The sequence below is a fragment of the Microcebus murinus genome, unplaced genomic scaffold, assembly GCF_040939455.1.
Source record: "Microcebus murinus isolate Inina unplaced genomic scaffold, M.murinus_Inina_mat1.0 scaf003_hap2_Mmur4.0, whole genome shotgun sequence".
Classification (NCBI taxonomy): Eukaryota; Metazoa; Chordata; class Mammalia; order Primates; family Cheirogaleidae; genus Microcebus; species Microcebus murinus.
Window position 1 is genome coordinate 231231 of NW_027438949.1, and position 17025 is coordinate 248255.

Consider the following 17025-nt stretch of genomic DNA (forward strand, 5'->3'; position numbering starts at 1 on the left):
AATGTGTCTCCTGTGACACTTGTTCTCATAATTCTCCCCCTTTCAGCATTGTGGGGGAAAAAAGAATGTCTTTTTATGGAAATAAACCGTGTGATTAGTGACATCACGCTTTGATCATCTCCTTATTTTAACCATACAAAACACATACAGCAAAGCACACATATCTCAAGTTGTGAAGCTCCATGAATTTTAACAGCATCAAAATGCTCACGTGATGCCTGTAATCCTAGCACTCTGGGAGGCCGAGGTGGGTGGATTGCTCGAGGTCAGGAGTTCGAAACCATCCTGAGCAAGAGCGAGACCCCATCTCTACTATAAATAGAAAGAAATTAATTGGCCAACTAATATATATAGAAAAAATTAGCCGGGCATGGTGGTGAATGCCTGTAATCCCAGCTACTTGGGAGGCTGAGGCAGCAGGATTGCTTAAGCCCAGGAGTTGGAGGTTGCTGTGAGCTAGGCTGAAGCCACAGCACTCACTCTAGAGCCTGGGCAACAAAGCGAGACCCTGTCTCAAAAAAAGGCTCACATGACCAGCGCACAGATCAAGAGATAGAACACAACCAGAACCCCCAAGGCACCCCCAGTGTCCTCTCCCAGTCAATACCTTCACCCTCGGGTAACCCCTGTCCTGGCTCAATTAACTTTTGCCTGTTTTTCACGTAGAGGAATGGAATCGTCCAGGAAGTACTCCTGTGTGTCTGACTTCTTTAACTCAACAGTATGTCTGTGGCATTCATCCACGTTGTCAAGCATTTCAGTACATTCATTCTCTTTGTTGAGCAGTGTTCTGCTTAATGAATACACTATTTATTTACCCTTTCTGTTGTTCACAAAGACTTGGGCTGTTTCCTTTATGTGTCTATTAGGAAGAGTGCTAATATGAAGTCAGTCTTGCCTATTTTTGTTAGTCATCTGTTGCTGCATAACAAATTACCCCCAAATCTAGCGGCTAGCACAACAACAGACATTTGTTGTTTGTGGGGGTCAGGAATTTGGAAGTAGGTTCTGGCTCAGAGTCTTTCGTGAGGATGCAGTGACATTGTTGGTCAGGGGTGCAGTTGTAACTGCAGAACCAGTGCCTACTGGTTGAACTTTGATGAGTGGTTTTTCAGTTGCTACAGACGCTCCAGGTTGCAAGACACAAGCACAGGCAGGCAAACCAAGTGTGCACAATTAGTGACCCTGGAGCCCACTGGAACAAAAAGATTCAACTGCATACAGAACCCAAGTACATGGACCAAGGAGTGAGGACCAAATTAAGAAGTGAGTGGAACCGTTTTATTGCAGTAAGAACTTAAGTGCCAAGGACCTGGCACCACCTCTCTGCACAATCCAATCAAGTAATGCCTCCTCGAATTTTCCTATCTCTCTCTTTACTGTCTACTTATAAAGCCTGTCCCCAGACCTCTGCTCAGGGAGACAGATTTGAGCATTACCTCCTGTCTCCTTGCCAGTTGACCTTGCAAGAAAGCCTTTTCTTTTATTAAAAGCTGGTGTCACAGTATTGGCTTCTATGCACGTCTTGGCAGTGAGACCACTGCTCAGTGACACAATCATCTGAAGAATTCTCTGGGCTAGTAGATCTGCTTCCAAAATAGCTCACTCTTGTGGCTATTGTGTAGAGGCCTCAGTTTCTCACCACCTAGATGTCATCTCATAACATGCTGCTGTCTTCACCTTGACAGACTGATGCAAGAGAGAGACTGAAGCTGCAAGGCCTTTTATGACCTATTTTCCAAATTTGCCCACTGCTGCTTCTGCCATATGCTATTAGTTAAAAATGAGTCAGTAAGTGCAGCTCACTGTCATGGGGAGGAAAATTGAGCTCTATTTCTTATAGGGAGGAGTATCAAAAAATTTGTAGACATATTTCAGAAGCTTATTTTTTCATTGTTTTATCTGTAATCTTACAATGACAAATTCTTAAACTATTTCCCTTGACATATTCTCTCCTCTTTTTGTCTGACTAGTTCTGTCTAGGCAGACTGACTGCACAGCTGTTATCCTGGGTCTTCCCTCTGCCTTCATCCTGTTTAATTCTTAACCTGGATCGTATTTCTTTCTCTTTATTGTTTCTTCTTTAGTTGTTAATTTGTGTGTTAACTCACGTTTATTGAGGTATAATTTACTATATAGTCACCCTTTTTATACTATACTACCCTACACTACATTATAATAGTCACCCTTTTTAAGTGTACACAGGTATGACTTTTGGCAAATGCATACCATTGTATAACTACCAAAACAATAGAAATATATAACATATCCATCATTCCAAAAGTTCAATGATGTCCGTCTGTAGTCAATTCCCTTCCTCATCTCGTGACAAGTACTGATCTTATTTCTGTCCCTAGAATATGGCCTTTTCTAGAATGTCATATAAATGCACTCATAGCATATGTAGCCTTTTGTTTCTGTTGTCTTTCATCAAGCATAAGGCATCTGAGATTCATCAAAGTTGTTGCAGATATCAGTTGCCTACTAGTATTGTTCCTTTTGTTGCCTACTAGTATTCATTTGTTGCTGGACATTTAAGCTGTTTCTAGCTTTTGGTGATAATGAATAAAGTAAGCAAAAAGAAAAATTAACAAAAGAATGTTAGCAACTCATTCAGAGAAAGAATACTGATGGCCAATTTCATCAATAACAAAACCAAATTAAAATGAGAATTTTTTTTTTTTTTTGCTATCAGCTTGTTGAAGATTTTAAATTTGATGATCTCTAAGGTTTGGCAAGACTTTAGTTGGAAACAAGGTCTTTTATAAACTATCGCTTGGAAATTTACCTATCAACATTTATTTGACCTTATTCTTTTAAATTAAAGATAGGCATACCCTTTGACCTACCCTTGGGAATCTATCATAGAGAAGCTCTTGAATATGTGACATGGCAGAATGGACAGCATCATCTGTTATGGTGAAATATTAGAAAGAATGTAAATGCATATCAATTACAGAAAAGTTGAGTAAATCATTGTACATCTGTCCTGGTAGGATATTGTGCAGCAGTTAATTAAAGAAAGAGTAAGACAGATAGCTAGATATTAATACAGAAAGAGATGAAAACAAGTCACAGGAGTTCAAGACCAGCCTGAGCAAGAGTGAGACCCCCGTCTCCACCAAAAATAGAAAAATGAGCCAAGCATGGTAGTGTGCACCTGTAGTCCCAGATACTCAGGAGGCTGAGCCCAGGAGTTTGAAGTTGCATTGAGATGTTATCACGTCATTGCACTCTAGCCCAAGCAACAGAGACAGACCCTGTCTTGGGGGAAAAAAATAAGTCTTTTGATCTTATGAGCTAAAGTTGAAAGACACTGGAAGTAGTACCTATGTGACCACTTAGGTGCTGTTCAGTTAATACCAATTTGCTGGTGAGTATATGTGGTGCTTGTTTTTCCATTCTTGGGATACTTCACTTAGTAGTATGGGTTCCAGCTCTAACCAGGAAAATATAAGATGTGCTATGTCACCATTGTTTCTTAGAGCTGAATAGTACTCCATGGTATACATATACCACATTTTATTAATCCATTCTTGGATTGATGGGCACTTGGGCTGTTTCCACAGCCTTGCAATTATGAATTGTGCTGCTATAAACATTCCAGGGCAGGTGTCTTTTTTGTAAAGTGTCATTGGATCTTTTGGGTAGATGCCCAGCAATGGGATTGCTGGATCAAATGGTAGATTCACTTGTATCGCTTTAAGGTATCTCCATATTGTTTTCCACAGAGGTTGAACTAGTTTGCAGTCCCACCAGCAGTGTAGGAGTGTTCCTCTCTCTCCGCATCTACGCCAGCATTTATTGTTCGGAGACTTTTTGATAAAGGCCATTCTCACTGGAGTTAAGTGATATCTCATTGTGGTTTTGATTTGCATTTCCCTGATGATTAGAGATGATGAGCATTTTTTCATATGTTTGTTGGCCATTCTTCTGTCTTCTTTAGAAAAGTTTCTGTTCAAGTCCTTTGCCTACTTTTTTTTTTCCAATTGAAATGACTTTATTTTAATGGCTTTTCAGGCCCCCAAAAGAGTCTCTTTTGATGAGGCTGTCATCCAGTCAACCATTTTCACTGTGGAGTCCTAATCACTGATTCTGTTTCGTAGATCTCAAAGATTCCTTCATATGATCTCTTTCCCAGTCCTTCATATGAGGTTACACCGTTCTGCAAAGTACATTCACCTTTCTCTAATACTCTGAGATGGCATATTCTGGTTCCTACATTGTGTTCAAACCAGATCGTTTCTTATTCTCTGTTGTCATTAATGCTTTCATTATCTTCTTATTCCTCTTAACACAGTCAGGGCATAGCATATTATCGTCCAGGGCCGGGGATGGGAAATGGCAGGCTGGTAACAGGAGGAGAGAAATCATCTTCCTGGGAGTGGTGGGCACCCAGGCCTGACCCGCATGAAACTGCAGGCGAACCCAACCCTTTGTGTCTGCAGGGAGAGCTTCGCCATGGACCACACACCACCTGACGCCAGAGGCTTGTGTTAAAAAGGCCTCAGCAGAAGCAGGAAGAGAACAGGAATTCACAGCCTTAGTCTGAACAGCTCTTGCAGCAATCCTTCCCCACGATGCCAACGAAGATTCCTGAGGTGACGATATCACTTCGACAATACCAGTCCCTTCTGCTTGCCTGTTCACCTTGCAACATTCCTGATGCTTTGCTCTCTTGGTCCTTGCTCTCTTGGTCCCTGTCTTCTGTGTCCTTGAATATGGGTGTACTCTGGCTTCCTTTGATGTTTGGGGGATATCATATTTCTGTTCAGGATAAGCATGCTGCTGAAACCTCTGGAAAACTTCTGTTTTCTTGCCATCAGTACTCAAATTGAGCTGTTGGCACCAGTACCGCAAAGTGTCTAGACACACACTATTGATGGGAGGCAAAATGGTTGGCAAAGGAAGAATTGGTGCTTTCCGTCTAGCTTTTGGCGGATCTTTGAATTGTTCATCTGTTGGAGGTAGATGAACTTCACTATGTTTCCCAGGGTTGTTCAGTTTGACATCAGAAGTTGAAGAAACAGTTGATTCCAATTGTTGTTCTATATTTGATTCGTCAAATGGAACCAACGTCAAAATCACACTCTCCTCATCATCTATTTCCTCCTCAAAGAAATTCTTCTTGCTGCTTTCATAAGAGTCTGACATTTTCAGCAACACCTAGAGGAATGCAAAGCCAGCAATGTTCAGGACATGTGCAGTTTACTTTTTTTTTCCTTTTTCTTTTTTTCTTTTTTTTTTTGTGGGTTTTTTTTTTTTTTTTTTTTTTTAGATGACCCTGCAGTGCACCGGCTGGCCTGCCAGACAGAGCACCCAAGGCCAATTTACTTCTTTTAATCTCTTTGCCTACTTTTTAATAGGGTTATTTGATTTTTTCTTCCTGATTTTCGTGAGTTCTAACTATATTCTAGTTATCAGTCCCTTATCGGATGCATAGGATGCAAAAATTTTCTCCCATTCTGTAGGTTGTCTGTTTACTTTCATGACTATTTCTTTGGCTGTGCAGAAGCTTTGTAGTTTCATCATGTCCCATTTATTTATTTTTGTTGCTGCTCTGATTGCCTTTGGGGACTTCTTCATAAACTCTTTGCCTAGGCCGATGTCTAAGAGAGTGTTTCCAACTTTTTCCTCTAGAATTCTAATAGTTTCATACCTTAGGTTTGAGTCTGTTATCCAGTGTGAGTTGATTTTTGTGAGAGGTGAAAGGTGTGGGTCCTGTTTTAGCCTTCTACAGGTGGCTATCCAGATTTCCCACCACCATTTATTGAAAAGGAATTCTTTTCCCCAGCGTATGTTTTTGTCTGCTTTGTCAAAGCTTAGATGGCTATATGAGGACGGTTTTATATCAGGATTCTCAGATCTGTTCCACTGCTCAATATTCCTATTTTTGTGCCAATACCAGATTAATTTAATTACCACAGCTTTGTAGTATAGTTTGATATCCAGCATATTAATGCCTCCCATTTTGTTGTTGCCTAGAATTGCTTTTGATATTCGGGGTCTTCTTTGGTTCCATACGAAGTGTAAAATTATTTTTTCTATATCTGTGAAGAATGCTGATGGGATTTTAATAGGTATTGCATTGAATCTGTAGATCAGTTTGGGTAGTATAGACATTTTGATGATGTTGAGTCTGCCGATCCACGAGCATGGTATGGATTTCCATCTGTTTACATCCTCTGCTATTTCCTTCCACAGTGTTTCATAGTTCTCCCTGTAGAGGTCTTTTACGTCCTTGGTTAAGTATACTCCTAGGTACTTTAATTTCTTTGTTGCTATTGTGAAGGGAATTGAGTCTTTGATTTGGTTCTCAATTAGATTGTTGTTGGCGTATATAAATGCCTCTGATTTCTGTGTATTGATTTTGTATCCTGAGACTTTACTAAATTCATTGATCAGTTCCAGTAATTTCTTGGTTGAATCTTTGGGGTTTTCTAAACATAATATCATATCATCAGCTAATAGTGAAAGTTTGATCTCTTCTGCCCCTATTTGGATACCTTTAATTCCATTTTCCTGTCTGATTGCTGTAGCCAAGACTTCCAGCACTATATTGAACAGAAGTGGAGATAGTGGGCACCCTTGTCTGGTTCCAGTTCTAAGTGGGAATGATTTCAATTTTTCCCCATTCATTATGATGTTGGCTAGGGGTCTGTCATATATGGCTTGTATCATTTTTAGGTATGTCCCTTCTATGCCTATTTTCTTAAGTGTTCGTATCATGAAAGGGTGTTGAATTTTGTCAAAAGCTTTTTCTGCATCTATTGAAAGAATCATGTGGTCTTTGTTTTTGCTTCTGTTTATGTGGTGAATTGCATTTGTAGATTTATGTATGTTCAACCATGCCTGCATCCCTGGGATGAAGCCCACTTGGTCGTGGTGGATTATTTTTTTGATAAGCGTCTGGATTCGGTAAGCTAAGATTTTGTTGAAAATTTTTGCATCTATATTCATTAGGGATATTGGTATATAGTTTTCTTTTTTGTTGCATCCTTTCCTGGTTTGGGTATCAGAGTAATATTCACTTCATAAAAGGTGTCGGGGAGGTTTCCGTTCTTCTCGATGTTGTGGAATAGTTTCTGCAAGATAGGTACTAGTTCTTCTTTGTAAGTGTGGTAAAATTTGGGTGTGGGCCGGGCGCTGTGGCTCACGCCTGTAATCCTAGCTCTTGGGAGGCCGAGGCGGGCGGATTGCTCAAGGTCAGGAGTTCAAAACCAGCCTGAGCAAGAGCGAGACCTCGTCTCTACTATAAATAGAAAGAAATTAATTGGCCAACTGATATATATATAAAAAAATTAGCCGGGCATGGTGGCACATGCCTGTAGTCCCAGCTACTCGGGAGGCTGAGGCAGAAGGATCACTCAAGCCCAGGAGATTGAGGTTGCTGTGAGCTAGGCTGACGCCACAGCACTCACTCTAGCCTAGACAACAAAGTGAGACTCTGTCTCAAAAAAAAAAAAAAAAAATTTGGGTGTGAAGCCATCTGGACCAGGACTTTTCTTTGTAGGGAGATTTTTAATTGCTGTTTCTATTTCAGCTGTTGAGATTGGTCTTTTCAGGGAATCTATTTCTTCCTGGCTGAACCTAGGGAGGCTGTGTGTTTCTAGAAATTTATCCATTTCCTCCACATTTTCCAGTTTGTGTGCATAAAGATTTTTGTAGTATTTATAAATTATATCTTGTATCTCTTTGGGATCAGTTGTGATATCTCCTTTTTTGTTCCTGATGGAGCTTATTAGAGATGTCTCTTTTCTGCTTTCCTTAGCTTAGCCAATGGTGTGTCAATTTTGTTTATTTTTTCAAAGAACCAACTTTTTGTTTTATTAATCTCCTGAATAGCTTCCCTGTTTTCAATTTTGTTTAGTTCTGATTTGATCTTGTTGATTTCACTTCTTCTGCTGGGTTTGGGGTTGGTCTGTTCTTCTTTTTCCAGCTCCTTGAGTCGTTTCTTTAGATTGTCTATTTGTGATCTTTTTGTCTTCTGGTTATAGGCATTTATGGAGATAAACTTTCCTCTCAGAACTGCTTTAGCTGTGTCCCAGAGGATTTGATAACTTGTCTCTCCATTGTCGTTTTCTTCATAGAATTATTTTATTTCCATCTTGATTTTCTTCATTTATGAAGTAATCATTTAATTTGTTTAATTTCCACGTTTTTGTGTAGAAATGTGAGTTTCTGTTAGGGAAATTTCTAGTTTTATTCCACTGTCATCTGAGAAGATACATTGTATGATTTCTATTTTTTTAAATTTCTTGAGATTTACTTTGTGTCCTAGGATATGGTCAATCTTAGAGAATGTCCCGTGAGCTGATGAGAAGAACGTATATTCAGTGGATTTTGGGAAGAATGTCCTGTAGATGTCAGTCAGACCCAATTGTTCCAGGGTTTTGTGTAAGTTAATTATTTCTTTATTAATGTTCTGTTTGGAGGATCTGTTTTGTGCCGTCAGTGGGGTGTTGAAATCTCTGGTGATTATGCAGTTGCTATTAATCCATTTGCTTAGATACAGTGAGGTTTCCTTTATGAAACTGGGTGCACCTAAGTTGGGTGCATATATATTTAAAATTGTTATCACTTCTTGTTGAACTGTGCCCTTCACCTTTATATAATGACCCTCTTTGTCTTTCACTACTTTTGTTGCTTTAAAGACTAAATCGTCTGAAATTAGAACTGCCACACCAGCCTTCTTTTGGCTTCCACTTGCCTGGAATACTAATCTCCACCCTTTTACTTTTAGTCTATATGCATCCTTGCAGGTTAGATGTGTTTCCTGAAGATAGCATATACTTGGCCTATATTTTCTTATCCATTCAGCCAGCCTATGTCTCTTGAGTGGAGACTTTAAGCCATTCACATTTATTGAGAGAACTGATACGTAAGGTAGATTACTGTTCATTCTGTTGGGTTGGATGTTGTTGCTTTGATTTCTCTCTTGAGCCATTGTATTATCTGGCCTTTAATCTTTGGGTTTTGGTTGTTTTTACATTCATGAGTTTTTATTATGGTGTTCTGTGTGTAACACTGTTTTGAGTACTTCTTGTAGGGCTGGTCTTGTCTTGATGAATTCTCTTAGACCTTGCTTGTCTCAGAATGTCTTTATTTCTCCTTCATATATGAAGCTTAGTTTTGCAGGGAATAAAATTCTAGGGTGAGCATTGTTTTGTTTCAGAAGAGTGAGAATGGGGCCCCAGTCTCTCCTTGCTTGTAAAGTCTCATTAGAGAAGTCTGGTGTTATTCGAATTGGCTTTCCCTTGTAGTTACTTGTTTCTTTCATCTTAAAGCTCTTAGTAGGGCCTCTTTAGTTGATATTTTGATCAGTCTGATGACTGCATGTCGTGATGCCTTCCTGTTTGCATTGAATCTCCCAGGGGTCCTCTGAGCTTCTTGAACTTGTATATCGAGATTTTGAGCAAGGCCTGGGAAACTTTCCTCTATTATATCTTCAAACAGCTTGTCCAACCCTTGAGTGTTGTCTTCTTCCCCTTCTTGTTGCCCTATGACCCTCACATTAGGTTTCTTCACATAATCCCACATCTCTTGTAGGCTTTGCTGTTTTCTCTTGTTTCTCTGCTCTATCTCTGTGATGGTTTTATTTAGTTGGAGGGTGTTATCTTCAATCTCTGAGATTCTTTCTTCTGTTTGATCTACTCTGTTCTTGAGACTTTCCACTGTATTTTGTAGTTCCCTGAATTTATTCTTCATTTCCAGGAGTTCGGTTAAACTTTTCTTCATTGTGTCTATTTCTTTAGTGAACTTTTGTTCTAGGTCCTGGAGGCTTTTTGTGGTTTCTTTGTGTTGGTTATTGAGTTGTTGTTGCAGCTCGGTGAGTGTTCTTATGATCCACATACGAAATTCCTCTTCTGTCATTTTGGCTGCCTGATTTGGGTTGGTGTCCGTTTCTAGGGGGCTGGTGCTCCTCTTTGGGGGTGTGTTTTCCGTTTGGTTCTTCATATTTCCTGAGTTCCTTCGCTGATTTCTTCCCATGTCGATCAGTTGTTGTTTCTTTCCTTTAGGTTTTTGTTTGGGTATTCACACGCCTTGTTTAGTTTCTGAGCTGTTAGGTGGTGTCTATGGGTGAGATTCGACCACTCTCTGTATAATGAGTCAGTGGGTGCCATGAAAAGGCTGTTCAGGATGCCATCCCTGTCAGTAGGTGGCGCTTGCTTTGAGGAACGGGCTATGCTGTTGTTTTTGTGTCCTGTTATCAGCTCCTGTTCTGGGCATAGCTGGGTTGGGTAAGCCTGCCCTCAGGCACCACCAATGTCATTAGCAGGGGTCAAAGTTCTGTTCTCTGCTTCCATTAAAAGCTGTCAGGGTAGGGCTGGAATGGCCCCGCTCAGCCTGAAAGTCTGCTTGTGGGGGTGGGGCTGTCTGAGACCTGCAGTCTGGAGCAGGCCTCGCTTCTTTCCACCCTCCCCAACTCCTGCAGCTACTCCTGGGGCTGTGCCAGCAGGCCAGACCACACGTCACCAGGCCTCCCCAGATTTTGATGCCAGCAGGGAAGTTCCCTGTGCAGAAACACCACCTGGGCAGGCGTACGGCCTCCTTTTGAGAGGAGGGTTGCCCTCTAGGATGCTGATCTGCCGCTGAAGGCACACACACCTCAGTAGGCTGTTCACATATATCCCTTCTGTGCCCTGGGCAATGCTAGACCTGGGTGCACGGGATCTGGTCTGCAGGTCCTACCTCTGGGTCCCAGAGTTCAAACTGTATCCCCACCAGGTAGAGGAGTTCTGGTCCCAATTCACCCACAGGGAGCCCAAGCTGGGTCTATGTCTCTCAGCCTCTGAGTGGGCACCGTTCTCCTGGGAACACCGTGCCAGCAGCACCTGGGAGGGCTGGCGGGTAGGGAGCTCACAGTCTGAATTCCCCTTAGTCAGCTGTAGAGTCCCAAAAGGGAAGGTCTTGTTCCCTGGAGGTGCCTCCAGCTGGTGGCTGTATTGTCTCTCTGGGCAGCCGTGGGTAGGGTCCATCGGAGGGGAGAAGGAGGCAATATGGTTCCTGTCTCGAGGCTCGGGTCTGTGCATACAGAGATGCCGGGAGGGAGTTGGGAGCTTGGTGCCGCGTCTGCTACAGGCTGACCGCTAGCTGGCGGTGGCCGTCTCTGGGCTGGTGTCCACAGGTCTCTCCACCCGCTGGGGAGCCCACCAGCAGTCCCAAATGCAGGGGAGGGGAAAGGTGACTTATCCACCTACCCTTCCCGCTGGGCTCCGGGCTGCTCCGGCGGTCTCAGCTTCCAGTTCTCCTCCGCAGCCTCCTCTCGTGGAGTCTCATGGGGTCTCAGGTACCCCTCCTTCCGTCCCTCGTCCACTGTATGCTCGTCTTCTTGCTTCTTTTTTCTAATTTCTGCTAGAATCTGTCTTTTCTGCAGAGACACTCTGTCTGGCGGTGTTTCTCGTCCGCCATCTTGATGGCTCCGATCAAAGCCACTTTAAAGTAAACAATTTGATGGCATTTTTGTGACTTCACAGGTCAAACAATTGCCAAGGATTGAGGTGAAGAGAGCAAATGAAAAAAACTAGCTTCAGATAGAAGAGCAAAGCCCTCTTCCACTGGGGCAGACATAGGCAGGCACGTTTGCTGCTGTATGGAAGTCTGACAATGGCATGGGGCTGGGAGCTGACAGACTTCTTGCCTGATGATCAGAGAGGAGAGGAGAGAGCACAACACAGAGGGTCATGTAGTCCACGGGAGGACTTTGGGTTTGACCCTGAGTGAGATAGGAGACACTGAAAGTTTCCAACAAGGAGAAGGGTGAGACCTGGCTGATGTCTTACCACTGATTTGAGTTGGGGTTCTCCTGGGTTGTTGATGGTAAAATAATGGGGCCATTTCAGGTATTACAGTTACCAGGCCCAAGATCCCTTATTCAGATAGGAGGTGCTGAGGGAGGGATTGGCTTTGATATGCTTACAGGAGGAGGTGCGTAGGCTATAACTTCAAGGTCTGTGCACCTCCTCTTGGTGTAGGGACTAATGAGGTTATGATTTTCATTCTCCTAGTCTCTACCTTAACCCTGGTCTCCTGAGCTTAACCTCAGCCCTCCTGTTCCAAGTTTTCATTCCTTTAAGTCTGAAACCTGCCTGCTTTGTCTTTGGGCCTTCCCTCACCCCAGCTCCCTCTTGTAAGTTGGGATTCCACACATAGACCCTCATCGACTCTGAGTTGGACTTTATGGGCACAAGTTTCTGTGCATGGTCCCATGTGCCTGGGGAATGGGACCCTAGTGTCCCATTTTCTTCTGGAAGGCCTGACAGACACAGAGACATTGAGGCCCCTGCTGTTCCCCATCTTTCTGCTGGTGTATATAGTGGTTGTGGTTGAGAACCTGGGCATCATCAGCCTTATCATGGTGGACTCCCAACTCTGCACTCCCATGTACTTTTTCTTAGGCAACCTCTCACTGCTGGATGCTGCCTGTATCTCCAAAACAGTGCCTCAGATGCTGGTGCATCTGCTGGCTGCAGTGTGGACCATGCCCTATCATGCTTGTCTTATTCAGATATTCTTTCTCCACTGCCTGGCACCCTGGTAGTGCTTCCTACTTGCAACCATGGCCTATGACTGCCATGTAGCCATCTTCCAGGCACTGCACTACCTGGTCCTCATGGGCCAACGGATCTTGACAGGACTTGACTCAATCTCTTGCCTGATTGCCTTGGCCAATGCACTCACACACACCATGTTTGCAGCTGTACTCAAGTACTGCAGGCCTCGCCTTATCACCCACTTCTGTGACCTACTTCCTCTGCTCAAACTCTCTTGCTCCAGCACATGGGCCAATGAACTTGCCCTGTTCTTCAGTTTTCTGGTGGCTCTTGTGCCCTAGTGGCTCCTGTACCCAGGTTATGATCTCCTCTATACACATGGTAGCTGCTGTTCTCAAAATTCCCTCCACCAAGAGCCATAGAAAAGCCTTTTCAAGCCATGGTGCCCACATTGCTATGGTCTGTATTTTCAACCTCATTTTCATTCTCTGCTATATCCTTCCCAGCTCTTCATATTCTGGCTTGTAAGACCGGGTGCTCTCCGTGCTGTCTGTGGTCCTCACTCCCATGCTCAACCCCATCATCTACAGCATAAGAAACAAGGAAGTGGGCCAGGCGCAGTGGCTCACCCCTGTAATCCTAGCACTCTGGGAGGCCGAGGCGGGTGGATTGCTCAAGGTCAGGTGTTTGAGACCAGCCTGAGCAAGAGAGAGACCCCGTCTCTACTAAAAATACAAAGAAATTAGCTGGACAACTAAAAACATATAGAAAAAATTAGCCGGGCATGATGGCACATGCCTGTAGTCTCAGCTACCCAGGAGGCTGAGGCAGGAGGATTGCTTGAGCCCAAGAGTTTGAGGTTGCTGTGATCTAGGCTGATGCCACAGCACTCTAGCCCAAGCAACAGAGTGAGACTCTGTCTCAAAAACAAACAAAAAAAAAAACAAAAAACAAGGAAGTGAAGAAGGCTTTGGCAAGGCCCTTGGGAAAGAAAGGACCTGGTAGGCACCAGTCACATCAAATCAAGGTTGCACTCCTTCTCCACAATGAGGCTGCCACATGCCTGATGATTTAGGAGTGAATCTGATCACATAGGAGTTTGTAATTTAATGTAGAAGATCCATGAGGTGAAACCTATTTTGTGTGTCAGGTTTTCCCCCATTTCAGCAAAGATCAAATATTTTTGTTGCATTTTTAGTTCTTTTTTTTTTCATAAATAAGTATTATAACTTTATTAAAATGAAAAGACAATATTCAAAATAATGCAACAAAATGAATAAACTCCTTTGTCCAATACTGTACACATAATGCAGAAATCAGTGCATTTTTCTTAAGCATGTTTTAACCTTCATTTAGTTCATACTAAAATATAATAAGCTTTAAATAGCTCAAATAATATTCAGCAGTTTAAATTGTAAACAGCTTGTTTAACTATTAAGAGAACATTGTAGTAACGTACCTCTGTTAGTGAGCACCTTCTCTCTTGTGCTTATCTACTCAAGATAAATACCTCGAAGGATGTGAGAACGTGAACACAAGCTATGTGTCTCACTGCACCTAAGTGAAGCAGCCAGCTGTGAGGGTTTTCAAAGCAGAAAGATGCTTATGGTATTAAGACATATTGTGCTATTGGTCAGAAGTGTTTTATTTAAAAAGCAAACAATCCCCAGGAAATACTGAATAAGAACCAGCAACATAAGGCCAGCTTGTGTTGTATTTGTTTATTAATAGTCTAAAAAAAAACAAAAACAAAAACCATAACATACATCCCCACACAATAATTCTCAATCACATAGCTAATTGCTTCATTATTTTGTCAAACTGACATCCTGAACACTGGCACCGAGTATGCTTTTCCACCTGAGTCTCATGTATCCCACTGTCTCTGCGAGGCCCACAGTACACTGGGTCACTTCAGTGGGTGGAATCAAGCAGGAATTGTAAGAAAAAATTATTCACTAATTCTATTTTCTTTTCATTCTTCAAGATGTGAGACATGTACAGATGACAGTATGGTTGCCAAATAAACTGCTCTCTCCCCCCTCAACAAGACAAAAAAATGAGACCTGGAATTAGGCCGTGGGACGACTTTAAACTAGGCAGGTACAGTCATGGTAAAGAATGGGTATCCTGCCCTTAATGGAAAAGACTGCTTGCAAAAATAAATGAAACAAAATAGAACAGGCCTAAAAGCCAGGAATCTTCAAAGCTACAAAACAAAAATAATTTTTAGAATGATTCTGATCTAAACAATACTGTATTCATTTGCAGGGAATGAGCAAAAAAAAAATAAATAAATAAAAAAAATAAATAAATAAAAATAAATAAACAATACTGTATTTTCTTCCATTTGCTCAATTTTCAGTCTACCAGGACTCATTTCTCCAGGTTGAGTTTTTGCTATTCTGAATATATATTACTCTAAGACTATAACTAACTGGTTAACCCACAACTATGCTCTATGGTTATACCACAAGTTATATATAGGTATATAATGTATGCATATATAAAAAGTTCCCCCGTCCTTCCCTCCCACCATCACATCTTTAAATTATAGACTTGAATAGACTTTTCTCTATCGCTAACAAAATCAGGGATTCTCGGCATAACAGCATCTCTCAACTGCTCTAAATTTTTCTCATTAAGACAAGAGAGTTCAACTATTTTACTTTGCAGTCTGAAAGATTTTTCTGTGAACCTCAATCAAACTGGAAAATTGAGAACCATTTGCTCCTATATAACCTGCTGAACCACAACCCCCAAGTCTAAGGAGAAACCACGTAGGACAAGTGTTTACGCTTCACATGGCCACCCAGATCCATCTTTGTTTTTGAGTCCAGCTTTTCTGTGGCTGAAACCATACTGCAGTCAGCAGGTAACGCCTGGATTTGGGTGCTTGCATGTGTTTCTTCTGCTTCCCTAAAAAATTTTTCATATTTGTCCAGGTACGGCAGTCTCTCAGGTAGCAGGTAATAATGTGTTGAACTAACCTTCTTCCCATTTTCAATAATGGGCAGAATGCAAGGAACCTTATTGGCAGATCCCTCGCTGTTCTATCTTTGCAGAGCTTTGCTGCTGACGTACTTGGGATCAGGGGCAAAGCTCTGTGTCGGGGGCATGACCCCATTGAGGTAAGACGGAAGGCTTTTAGGACTTGGTGTGCGGGAGTTACTTTGGGATAAAGGTTCTCTTGGCAGTACTTTGGGAGGCCTGTCTTCATCGCTATAGGTGCTAGACGTAACTTCTGCTGACCACCTTCTATAATCTGGCTTTACTGGCCTAGGAGGTATGGGAACCCTGGGGGGAACCTCAGGTTTGTCTTCATCAGAGTTAGGAGAAGCTCTGTGTATGTAGCTGGATATCCTTATGGCTGGTTTGTTAAAGGATCCGGCTGGTCCTGAATGAGACCTTCTTAATCTTCGGTGAGTTTGAGGCGGAGGAGGATTTGGACTTGGGACACCCCCATTTTGGTCAGATGCACAGTTGAGATCTGCTGCAGAAACAGCTGGGGTATCAAAATATGCATAGTTGATCTGTCCACACCCACAGAAGCTTTGCCTGCCAGGAACATCGTATTTGAAATCAGAAAGCGTATAGTCTTCTAAAAGGAAGTCTGTATCTGAGCTAGTTAGGAATTCTACCTCACAGTCTGTCTCATCCAGAGAGAGGTCTTCAGAGATTGGCAATGGTGGAAGGGGCCTAGAACCCCGTTCACAAAGTGTTGTACTGGGGAAAAGTGAAGGGGAGTTTTTTATGGGTGTAAGTGAAGGAGTAGACGTACAAACCCCATTCACTGAGAGTTTCTTAAAACCACAGACAATTTGATCCTCTTCATGTTGTCCCAAGTTTTCACTGGGGGGAATAATGAGAGGGGGCAAGCTGGACTTTTGAGATGGACCATTTTCTGCAAAGTAGTGGCCATTCATCAGAACAGATTTTGAAGTATGCCCGAAGGATGCTAGGTGCTCCTGAGCAGGAGAGTTCAGACTGTAGGCTGTGGTTATGGGGTCAATATTTAAAAAGTTGTTTTTAAACTCACTGCGACTACCCCAGCAGGTCTTCACGTTGCCCATGGCTTGGCCATTATGTAGAAATCCAGTTTTTAGTGGAACTCTAATTTCCTGAGCGGCAACTCCTGCTGTTGACATTGTGCCTTATTCTGGGATGTCTCCAAACTTGTGAGGTCCAGGGATTTTTAAATCAACCAGTAGCTTTCATTCCCCGGGAGGAGCAGCGGCTGCCCCAGGGCGCCCTCCCGCGCATGTCCGTCCTGGCTCTGGCTGGCTCAGCGCCCGGGGGCGCAGGCGCCTCGCTGCTCTCTCGCTTGCGCTCCCTGTCTCGCACTCTGCCGCTGTCCCTTTTTTTTTTTTTTTAGACAGAGTCTCACTCTGTCACCCAGGCTAGAGTGCCATGGCATCAGCCTAGCTCATGGCAACCTCAAACTTCTGGGCTCAAGCAATCCTCCTGCCTCAGCCTCCCGAGTAGCTGGGACTACAGGCATGTGCCACCACGCCCGGCTAATTTTTTCTAT

At 42.7% G+C, this 17025-nt stretch overlaps 2 pseudogenes; both read right to left on the minus strand.

Moving 5' to 3' along the window:
• Nucleotides 1-4020: 4020 nt before the first annotated feature.
• Nucleotides 4021-5226, minus strand: LOC142866363 (developmental pluripotency-associated protein 2 pseudogene; annotated as a pseudogene).
• Nucleotides 5227-14992: 9766 nt separating this feature from the next.
• Nucleotides 14993-16764, minus strand: LOC105867821 (ERBB receptor feedback inhibitor 1 pseudogene; annotated as a pseudogene).
• Between the last annotated feature and the right edge of the window lie 261 nt (nucleotides 16765-17025).